Here is an 11202-nt window from a genome sequence, read left to right as displayed (position 1 = left end):
TTAGCAGAGGGTTGTTAAAGTTAGGGTACTATGGTTAGGCTGTGGTTGGACTTGATGATCTTTGAGGTCTTTTCCAACCTGAGTAATTCTATGATTCTATGAAATTAGGAGAAATGTCAAAAGCCAACACTAACACCAACTACTCTAGAAAAAATATTTGGTTTACCTGAAGCATCCTCAAACAACAAGAAGAAACAGATCCAAATTCCAGTCCGTATCTAGGAGCATTTTCTGCATCCTGAATATGCTTAAGACTGGATGTAAAGCTTCTGATAAAATACTATTATAACATACTACGCAAATTCTCCAGCGCCTTAATATTTTCTCTTACAAACTTATATACTTTATACAAAGACTCCTAAATTTACTCCTGCTTTTCCATCCTCCTGCAGCAAAATTCAATACCTTACCTACTTTTTTTTTTCCCCCAGCTCTGTTAAACAGCTGCAACTCATAGATTATTATAATTGTGAAGCTGTGTTTTTTAGCTGAAGAGATGGGTTTCGGGCTCTGGAATGTAAAAACTCTACCAGAGCATTTGTATCACATATGATGGCAAGCCTTCCCTATAAATAGCTGGAGCAGGAGAGCACCTGTGCTTTTTCCTCCCAGCATTCTGATGGTTAGCATTGTTGGCATCTCTGCAATCGACACTACACTAAATTCAAAAAAGAGGCTGAGTCAGTCCTAAGTAATGGAATGTGTCCAAATTCTCCTTGGCTTTGATTCTAACAGAAAAAGACATAATTTTCTTGTATCCTTCCAGATTAAACTCCATTCCATTTTCTGCTGCCCTCAAAGATCACTCCTGAAAATCCCACAGATGCATTAACATTCAGTCAATGGGATATTTCTAGCAGCTGGACTACTAGGATGGCTAGGTTTTTCTGTAGATTCAAGGCCTTGATTTCACCCTGCCCTTGTAGTGGAAAATTTGTCTTTAATCTCAGCAGCCCATAATGTCTTGTACCCTCTCTAGCTGCACTGTCCTGTATTTAATGCTGTCGCTTTGATCTGACATTGTTTCCTGATGGGTTTCTTTAAAATAAGTAAATAAATGAATATAATCACCATCCCAGTCATGAGGAATCTGGATTTTCATGTTTGATCATGGAAATTCATGAAGAATCTTCCCTTTTTCAAGGGTAAATTGTTTGGAAATTACTCGGAATGCAGTTGAAAAATCACAGCGTCGATGTGTTCTTTCTTTTTCTTTGGGCATGACAGAGAAACCAGCCCCAGCAGGCACTGGGGGAAGCAGATGAAAGGAGGGAGGGTGTATCAAGGGAAGCCTGAGAGTCGGGTTCAGACCGTGAGCATAAGCTGTATCTGCTGAAGAGTCCAGATACGAACCACCTAACATGGCTGACCTTTTAAATCCTCCTTTTGAGGATTCGTGTTTTCATGCTGCAAAAAGTACAGACTATTCTCCTGATGCTTGAAACCTTTGCTTCAGCTGCCTGCAGGCTTGGAAAGATTTACTGCACGAGGTTGCAGAAGGCCAAGGTTGTTGGTTTTTTGTTTGCAACTTCAAAAGGCAGGAGGGTACTTCAGGCTGGAAATGGACAGCAGCAACAGTGCTAGCTTTGGACTGTGCCAAGGGGTGCTACTGTCCTGGTGCAGCCCTTCAGGACTCTGCAATATTCTTGCTCTAACTTTGTGTTTGTCATTCTGCATGTGCTAACATATGCATTCACCTGAGCCCGGGACAGACGTACCAGACAAGAAATTATCCCAACATTCAAGTGTGTTCTTCTCTTGGTGCTCAGCTTCAGATTAGTGCACTTCTAGGGATCCCAAAGCTGATTTCGTAGTAGCAACTTGCACACACATACACATGCCCACAGTGGTAGGGATTATTTGCTACATAACATAAACACTGTATATGTTCAAAAGCATGTGTTAGTTCTTGGTGGCCTTCTTTCTGCTTAGGATTCAGTTCAGTTGATGTAATTCAAAGGGCTGGACACCATGAGAAATGGCAGCACACCTTAAGCCTGACCTTAACATTCCTACTTCAGACTTTCCCAAGACCATTCTCTGGCACTAAAGTCAGTTGGCAATGAACAATCCATGCCAAACAGTTCTAAAAGCTCCCTCTCTCCAGACAGGATGGCCTAATACGGACTGCCTGCTGGAAGTGGCTTTGACCTAAACTTCTTCCTAAGCTGTGTACAGGAATTGTTTGGGAGATTGCTGAGGAACAGAGGCCAGAACAGTGCCAGGATTCATTTGGACATCTTAATAGCACATATGAATGAAGTTCAGTGGCCAGCAAGGTTGTCTGGTACTATTCAACTACTCAACTATTCAACAGCACTGGCAGAGAAACACTCCAGGAAATAGGTAAGGTGTGCTCCATGCACAAGAAAATCTTGGCTCAAGGTTGGTTCCATATTAGACAATGGAGAACCCAAGTATGAAGTGCAAATCCCCAGGAAATAGGCCTCATTAAAGCTGTTGCTGACAGAATGACTTGTTTAGCTGATGGCACCTTATTTAGAATGCACTCCCACTAGCAACCCACTTCAGATATAATATAGCAGCACTCAGGCCTGGATGCCAGATGCATGAGCCACATTTAGCTGTTCATATTTTGTTCCCTGGTTCATTTGTATTAGTTGCTACTGCTATTGGTGTTTTAGACACTGCAGTTATGTGAACCTTTATTGCTTAACATGTGAATCAGATGATTTATCGTATTTGCTATTTGTGGCTATGACTGAGAATTCAGACCATGACCTCCGGAGCTAAAGCACAAAGATGTTAAAATCTTAGACTATGAAATCTGTTAACCAGCAGCTGCAAAGTCTCATCTTCCACAGCACAAAGGAAGACAGAGGACAAATACTAAGTATCTGGTCACTGGATATCTGGATACTAGCCTGCTGCAAGAATAAACAGCTGAAAATTGTTTCAGTACCGAGCAGAAGATTAAGAGTTAGAGGAGATGGAAACTTGAATGCCCAGGAGGACTCTGAAAATTGCAAGCAGTAGGCAACTTCTCTTGGATACCAAAGGACAGAGTCTGACATTCCTCCTGCAATATTATTAACATCTCATGTTTGTATTTCAGAGGCACCTAGTGACCCAGATCCCAGACTGAGCCATTCAGCAGAAAAATGAATACATACACACAGTGTGAGTCTATTACACGCACACACTCTTTCCAAGAAAAGAAAGACTCCTGTTATAAAAAAACCAAACACCTTTTAACATACTTTGTTTCTTTGTCATAAATATATACATTTCACAAACAGCAGCAGTAATGAAGCTCAGTTGCATACACATCTTTGTATTCCATACTGAGCAGGTCTCCTTGCTTCCCACTTTGTTGGTGCTTTTCCCTTCTGCAACAGAACCCTGTTCCTAGGGGAGGGAGATGCGGTGGCTGGTCATAACCAACAGACTGCAAGACCATGGATGCTGCTGCTGCCCAGAATGGCTGCAGGGATGCCCGTTCCCTACAAGAGCAGGGTGTCAGGACTTTGTCCACTGCCAAACTGTAGAAGTGCGTGAACTTTAGGGTGAGCATACCTTTATGATCTCTCTCTATCCCAGGCTGAAATCAGCCAACAGGTTCAAAGTTATTAAAGAGAAGCTGACAGACAAGCAGATGGACAGCCAGGCAGAACAGTTGTGTAAGCTTTGTTTTCTTAGGAAAGCGGGCTAAAAAAAGAAACAAAATGCAGTATTCACTCATCATTGTCTACAAAAACACTGAAATCAGCTATTTAACACTTTGTAATGAGTGTAATGGCTCAGCAGAGTTATTTATTCTGCTCGAAAAACCTGTTTCTAGGCCTCAGAGGATTAGCTGAGAAGCGGAGAGGCAGCATAACCTCTCTGTGACCCTCTCTGAGAAGAAGCTGGTCTGACTGGAAGCCTGAAAGCAGCACTCTGAAAGTGATGGCAGCTACGGGTACATGAACTACAGCTGATCTAAATTGGAGGGGGGAAAAGTTTTACAATGAAAGAAAATGACCCAAGCAACAAAAAAGAGAAAGAGTCAAAGTGAAAAGTAGGATAGAAGATAAATGAGAAAAAGAAGAAACTAACAGCACAGCAGTGAATGCACTTCAGTGTGCTTGGGAACATGGTAAATAATGTAAATGACAGGTCAAAGGTATGTTAGGACAGTAGATACAAGCTGGGCAATGAAGAAGTTTGAAGAATTCATTTTTGGTCTTCTAAAGTTTTTAAATCAACACAAAGCATCATCAGGATCTCCAAACACAGCGGACGTGTAGCAAAGAACAGGCAACAAGAAACACTGGAGCCAGAGCTCAGCCCACAGGTCTGTGCTCATCTACCTGCCAGTGTTTGCTTTGGGAGGTCATGTTTATGTGGATGGTGGTGTTTAGTGTGAACGAGGACAAAAAACAGAGGAAGGAGCTCTCAGGTGTCCAGGAGAATCTGATCCTGACTCAGAGAAGATGTTTATGACAGCATGAAGATGCAGAAGTGTCAGTTAGCAGATGCTGAAAGCACCACCAAGTTGCAGTTAGGAAATAAAAAGTAGGTATCTTTATTATATATGCAATATAAAAAACCACATTTTTATGTATATATATATATTACTGTGTATAAAGAATGTGATTTCATACCTCAGCACTATGCTGGTGAATAAAACCCCAGTATTTCCTGCACTGGATAATCACCTGTAATCCTGGTATCAGGCAAGCGCCTTTAATTACAGATAATTGTTCTCTCCCAAATAAGATTATTGCATTTATTAATAATAGAAATAATTTTACAGATTATATAAGATCTTTCTTAGTACAGGATGGCTCTCTACAGGAATGTTTTATTGTTTTATTCTGGCTGATTTTGGGTGCCTCTCTAGTAGATTTTCTAGCACTTTCATACAGGCTGCGTTTGACTGTGAGTGTCTCATGTATCTTCAAAACACTTTGTTCTGATGTACAGTTTAAATACCTCCCACCTTATTCTAGGTCCCTGCTTAGATGCATACACTAAACACCTAATTACCCTGGACTCTCCTAGCAGCTGATGGAGATAAATGAGCAGCTCCAGAAGATTAGAAGTTGCAGGTGAAGGTTCCTGTCCCTTACCACAATTTTTACAGCAGTGGTGCTCAATCAGGTACTTTAGTGGGGATGTGGGGCAGCTGAATCCGGATCTGAAATATTTTCCTGCTTTGACAGATCTCCCCTCTCCTTTCAACAGCCAGAGATTATTATCTGAATGCTTCGACCTGCAGCCACATGCAACACAAACACAGATTATCCCTGGAAAACTCCAGCATTCTCCAACATCACGTATGCTGTATTTCTCTGGCTGGACATCTAGTAACACTGTGTCCTTAAATTATTACACTTTTTAGGTTTACTAGCAACATCTTTGCAGATGTCATCAAACATTATTATTTATTATAAAATCATATCTAATTTCATGTTTACTAAATGCGTGAACTAAGCAATTGCACTTTTTTTCCTGAGAATATTAAGTACCCATGTGCTATCCTGGACCTGTCTGGTTTCCACACTGCCTCAGCTTCATGTCTGTGAATATCATTTATATCCTATAAACTCCTTTTCCTGTTCACAGAGTAAAAAAGTACTGCATCCTAAGCCAATAGAGAGCTGCTAAAAGCCATCTCACCCAGGATTCCCCATTGACCATCCTCAGTAGCTGCTGAGAAGACACCTGCCAATTCAAAAGGAAGCACTCTGGGTGTTTCTGAATGAGATTTAATGAGCAGATAGTCCATGTTTCTCTCATTTCTAACATAAGGTTTAAAAGAGACAACAGAGTCACTGGGAGACACCAGTCAGGGAGTATTAACTGCAGGAAGCAATGCCCTCAGTTAGGGCAATGCAGTATTTTGTCCCACAGGATAGGTGCAGAAGCATAGAAGTAGGGTGGGCTACTTGATCAGCATAATCCTAAGGCTATAAAAGGCCGCACCTAAGCAAATACATCATCTTTTTGTCTTCTGAGCCTGCAAATATTTACATATTTTATATAAGATTTTAGGTGTTTGGTGACTGAAAATTAATAGTCAGAGACTAGTGACATAAGTTAAGCCCCTGACTATAACGTTTGAATCATCAGCATTTTTCTTTTTTTCCTACTTAAATTGGTAAATTTTTTTGGGGGGAATCTCAAACCTATTCGTGGCTTAGAAGAACATTTAATTCAACTTTTTAGTGCTTGTGAGTGAATATGTGCAGAAGCAAAAGTGTCACAGCAATTTAAAATGCTTGGGATAATCCAAGAGAGAATACCTGAACAATTATAAAATAGGGAAGCAAACCAAAGACCTCAGACAAGTGGAGGAATTAAATAGTCTGCTTTTACTATACACTGAACAAGCCTCTATGTCCTTCAGTAGTGAAATAACAGCTCAGAAATAAATGACTTTTATTAGTTTATGCCCACAAAAACTATGTTTACTTCTGCTGTGCTCATGACCAGTCTGTGCTTGCTTTCAGTAAGCTGTCCACTTGTGCTACGACTAATGCATATACAAAGCAAAGTTTAAGTTTGCTCAAGCACAGTCCAATAGAAAATTCGGGATTTGAGCAAACAAATATTTGCCTTCACAAAATATGTTTTAGGTGGGAAGACACAGTGTTGGCGCAGCAGAAAGGGAGATGGAAATGAAGATACACAAGTTTCAATTAAATGAGTTCAAGAAGAAGCGCTCTGTGCCTTTCACAACTAGGAATGATTATTTGCCACCAGTTACTAAATGATGACAGCGCAAATTATGTGACTGTGCTAAATACCAAATGGTATCACATTCTGCTTCTGTAAATAATTCTGTATTAAACAAGCCTGGTGTTTGAGAGAAAAATAATAATCTAAAAATTTTACTTACTTACTCCTAATTCTAAGATTTCTGCCTCAGTGTAATGGATATACTCACCTCTGAATCACAGAATCACAGAATGGCTTGTGTTGGGAGGGACCTTAAGGATCACAAAGCTCCAACCCCCTGCTGCACACAAGACCACCAACCTCCCCATATAATACTAGACCAGGCTGCCCAGGGCCCCATCCAAGCTGGCCTTGAACGCCTCCAGAGATGGATGAGGTGTCCACAACCTCTCCGGGCAGCCTGTTCCAGCACCTCACCTCTCTCATAGAAAACAACTTCCCCCTGACATCCAAGCTAAATCTTCCCTTCTTCAACTCAAAACCATTTCCCCTTGTCCTGCTATTATCCACCCTTATCACCTTATTACCTTACCAGAAACTGCAGAACTTTTACACATCACAGAATTTCTAGTGTAATCAAAGGAAACGAGCACATTCTTAAACTAATCTTTTTCTTTCTTTTTTTCTTTCTTTCTTTTTTTTTTCTTCTGAAATGCTTTCCTCTGTCAGAGAAGAAAACAACTGTGCACAGTCTTTGTCACAGAGAACTAAAAGTGCTCCACTTTACGATACTCTTAAGCAGTATATATATATATTATATATATATATTACATACATATTATATATATATATATATATATATATATTTATATATATTTATATTTCTGATGAACTCAAGAAACGAAAGCTAAAAGACCAAAAAGCCCCAAAATCCAACAAACCAAACCTGTTGGACTTTCCACTTTGCCCCCAGATTTTACAGAGGTATATAAAAGGGTAGGGCCTATTTTAGCAACAAGACAATTTTTCAATTACTTGGTCACTGTTCTATTTGATCTTCAGTTAATTATCTATACCACTTGGCTGACTAATCGAAGATCAAACAGTTAACAATCTACAAACTGTATTTTACAAAAACGTAATTAAATAAATGACCTCAGACTACAATGGAACTGAACCTATTATAGTTATAGGTTAAAATACCTGAGAGAGACTTTCCAGATCCTGCTTCTGCTGTAGGTTGCAACCAATGGAGAACTGAAGGAAAAGAAGACAATAATAGTGATGAAACCATGGCATTGGTTTAGTTGGTAATGCATTGGACATGGAATGGCACTGGATTTATTTCATTCACTGTTTCTGTACTGTTTTGCTGTGCATGTGGTCTGTATAGTTTAAAGTGATAATAAAAGCTTCTATAAGTCTTGCATAAAAGCTGGACTTGAATGCAGACGTTAATTAAAATAGAAAGGGACTACCTACTTGGCTCCATTCCCCAAGTGCATCTATAATGAATGTTTTAAAATGACTTCTTCAGATCAAAGATACGATTTGGAGGATATTGGTATTGGCTACATCTTTTTCATCTGAAAAGTGAGTTTTCTTATGAGTACTACTCTAAGAAGGAAGAAAATAATTGCAAACACCTTTGCAAATCAACTTAGGAGACTACAGTCAGCAATATTAATGAACATTGAAAAGCTTTCTGTTTAAAGTAACAGTAGATTCATATCATAAAAAAAAATAATCTTTTTAACATTGAAATGGAGTTTCAATTCAATTCATTTCAAAGATTTTAACATTGAAATGGAGTTATTCCAGACACTCACTCTCCCAGTCTGGCAGCAAGGACTCCATCAGTCCCACCTGCTCTTGCTCATTTGGGAAGTGTGTACATACCAGGTTCAGTTTGAGGGGATTCCACTACACTTGAACCCTCCAGCAGCCTTCAGTCTCCAGCTGAGTCAATGGAGGCAATGCAGGACTATCCTGTGGTCACCAGCACTGACCATGGTGGACAAGGTGCCAGATCCACCTGGCAAAGAAGCATCTCTGCTTCCAAAATTAGACTGATACAGCTTGTTAAAACACAGCAGGTGGATTTCTTTGGAATAACTGCAGAGAAATGTAACTAACAATGAAACAGCCCCTACTTGAAGGTGGCTAATTTTATTGTTGCCTGATTTTGAGCTATCTGGCATTTTAAATTAGAAACTTCTTTTCCCACTTCAAACAACAACTGAACAAATGATCAGTTTCAACAGTTTATTTTTAAGCCCACAATTCCTAATGAATACGAAAATAAGTCTTTGAATTGAGAAATCCATTTTGAAACAGGTTTGCAAAAAAAAAAAAAAAATAATAGTATACGTGTAAGCATGTACCCAGGTGAAAAATGGTAAGCAAGGAAAAATAATGTCTTACATGACATTAATTTTTATGGATAGCACTTACAAAATATTTCCATCAGGCTACTTCAGATGTGCTTTGTCTAGTTGAAGTTGTTATTTGGATTGTTAACTGACTGTTGATCATATAATGCAAGTTAGTTAACACTTGTCTAAATATCATTTTCTATTTCTTCAGTTCTTCTTGTGGAATATGGTAACTACGTGGAGCTAATCTAAAGATGTTTCACACGCTGTACTAAGAAGTGTGTAACCCAAAACAATGACAGGTAACTTACCTGAATAACTTATTGATGTCTACTGGGTGCACACAAACTTCATACCTCAATTTGAGTAACTTTTGCACAGATTTTGAAGGTTAAAAACAGATTTATCCATCTTCATAGAGCACGTGCTTTTAGTTGGCCTTTGTTCAAACACTCAAAAATAACATCTTTGAGCTGAGACTAATCATAGAAGGCTTAATCCCTCAAGGAAATTGTTCTGGGAAAGTTGTAAGCAGACAGAACAGGAATTTATAATGGCAGTTGGCTTGCAACCTCAGGCTCTCATCCCAAAAATGTTTACGCACACTTAGCATCTCAAAGACTTTGTAAGTCCTCAGTGTTGCATCAATTTCCATGTAGATAGACTGTGGGCACCTTTGTGACTTTTCACTAAGTCTGTGAGGGTTACATGAAAAATGCCTTCCTGTATGCAGCTCACAACATGCTCAGGTAGTTCAATCTGCTCTGATTATCATCTTTAAAAAAAAAAATAATATTGCTTCGTTCTCAAAAAAAAGGAAGAATTTCATCTAATTACATGCCAAGGGCTTCAAAGAGTGCATTGCTGTCTGTATATAGGCAGCACGCTAGAGGCATGGAGAGAGCAAGGGCTACAGGTCTACCTTTTAGGTACCTGGAGACATGAGCTGAACATCTGCATTCCAGATATAAGAGCAATTAGGCTGCAAAAGGTGGGATTTTCTCAAAACTACGTCTTCTACTCTGAACGAGAACTGAATAATCTACTTGACAGGGATAGCCGAGATGGAAGGCTGAAATTCAGGGACAGCAAAAAGCTCCCACTGTGCGTGACCTTGAATCCTCACCCTTTTCATGAAACAGAGCTAGAAAAAAACAGCTTTTTTAGTACCCCAGTGATTAAGCACCACACATTGAACACTGGGAAACTCAAATCTCCTCTGCCTGAAGGAATGAACATTTACATCTCCCACAAGAACTCTACTGACTCAGCTATGTGATATCATAGTTTGGACTCTCCCAACTCCTCCCGTTAAAGCCCTACTACTCCTCACAATTTATTTACACATTCACTTGCAGTAAGCATCAAATTCTTGTCTTTTTCCCCCACTTGTCCTGTTGACTGTCAGGTTATAGAATTAGCCTGTGTCAGTCAAGCTCTGCCCTTCATGAAACCTAAACAGTTTCAAAGCGGTGACTGAGACAATACCAGCTCATGAAAATCTACATTTGGAGATGAGGATGTGCTGCCAGAAGGTGGGAAACATGAGTAGCTCTCCTGGCACTCCATCCACCTCAAGAACAAGAGAATCATAGATCATGGAATATCCTGAGTTGGAAGTGACCCAAAAGGATCACTGAGTCCAACTTTGACAAAAGTAATCTGCAAAGCCCTTCCACTCCTAAGTGTGGTCTCCAGCAGCACAGAATCAGATGGGATAAGGCTAAACCTGCATGCTTTTAGAGGATATCTTCAACTCCCACCTTTAACTGAGACACAGAGCTTTCCCCTTCTATAGGAAAGCAGAACACCCAACTTATGAAGCTCTGCAAGTGCTCCTGGAGATACTCCTGTTGAAGAGAGGTGGAGCAATGACTTGGGGTATGAATTCATTGTGCTTGTGCTGCAGCAGGGTACCTACCTACCTGCTAGGCACTCACTAGAGCACACTAGCAGCTATGTCAATGCTAAGGGAAACCTCTAGGTCAATACACAAGCACTCAGCGTCTTCAGAGATCTGATAGCAGCCATGTCAGGTTGAGTTTTGGGCAGAGGAGGGCTAAAGCAGCACTAACATTTAGGTTGGATGTTAGGGAGAAGTTCTTCACTAGGAGAGTGGTTAGGCCCTGGAACAGGCTGCCCAGGGAGGTTGTGGATGCCCCGTCCTTGGAGGTGTTCAAGACCAGGTTGGACGGGGCCC

General features: G+C 40.2%; 1 long non-coding RNA gene across 2 annotated transcripts in view; it reads right to left on the bottom strand.

Annotated features, from left to right (window-relative positions):
* Positions 1–8623, bottom strand: part of LOC107308122 — a 13678-nt gene extending 5055 nt beyond the window's left edge. The window contains exons 1-2 of one of the 2 annotated variants that reach the window (XR_001552650.2): positions 7831–8623; positions 5076–5218 (exon numbers count right to left, since the gene is read on the bottom strand). This is a non-coding gene — a long non-coding RNA (uncharacterized LOC107308122). The remainder of the gene's footprint in view (positions 1–5075; positions 5219–7830) is intronic. The other variant, XR_001552649.2, reaches the window with a different exon arrangement.
* Positions 8624–11202: the final 2579 nt, after the last annotated feature.

The sequence above is a fragment of the Coturnix japonica genome, chromosome 1 (assembly GCF_001577835.2).
Source record: "Coturnix japonica isolate 7356 chromosome 1, Coturnix japonica 2.1, whole genome shotgun sequence".
Taxonomy (NCBI): domain Eukaryota; kingdom Metazoa; phylum Chordata; class Aves; order Galliformes; family Phasianidae; genus Coturnix; species Coturnix japonica.
Note: the sequence above shows the minus strand (reverse complement) of the source record. Positions and strands in the feature narration are given on the sequence as shown.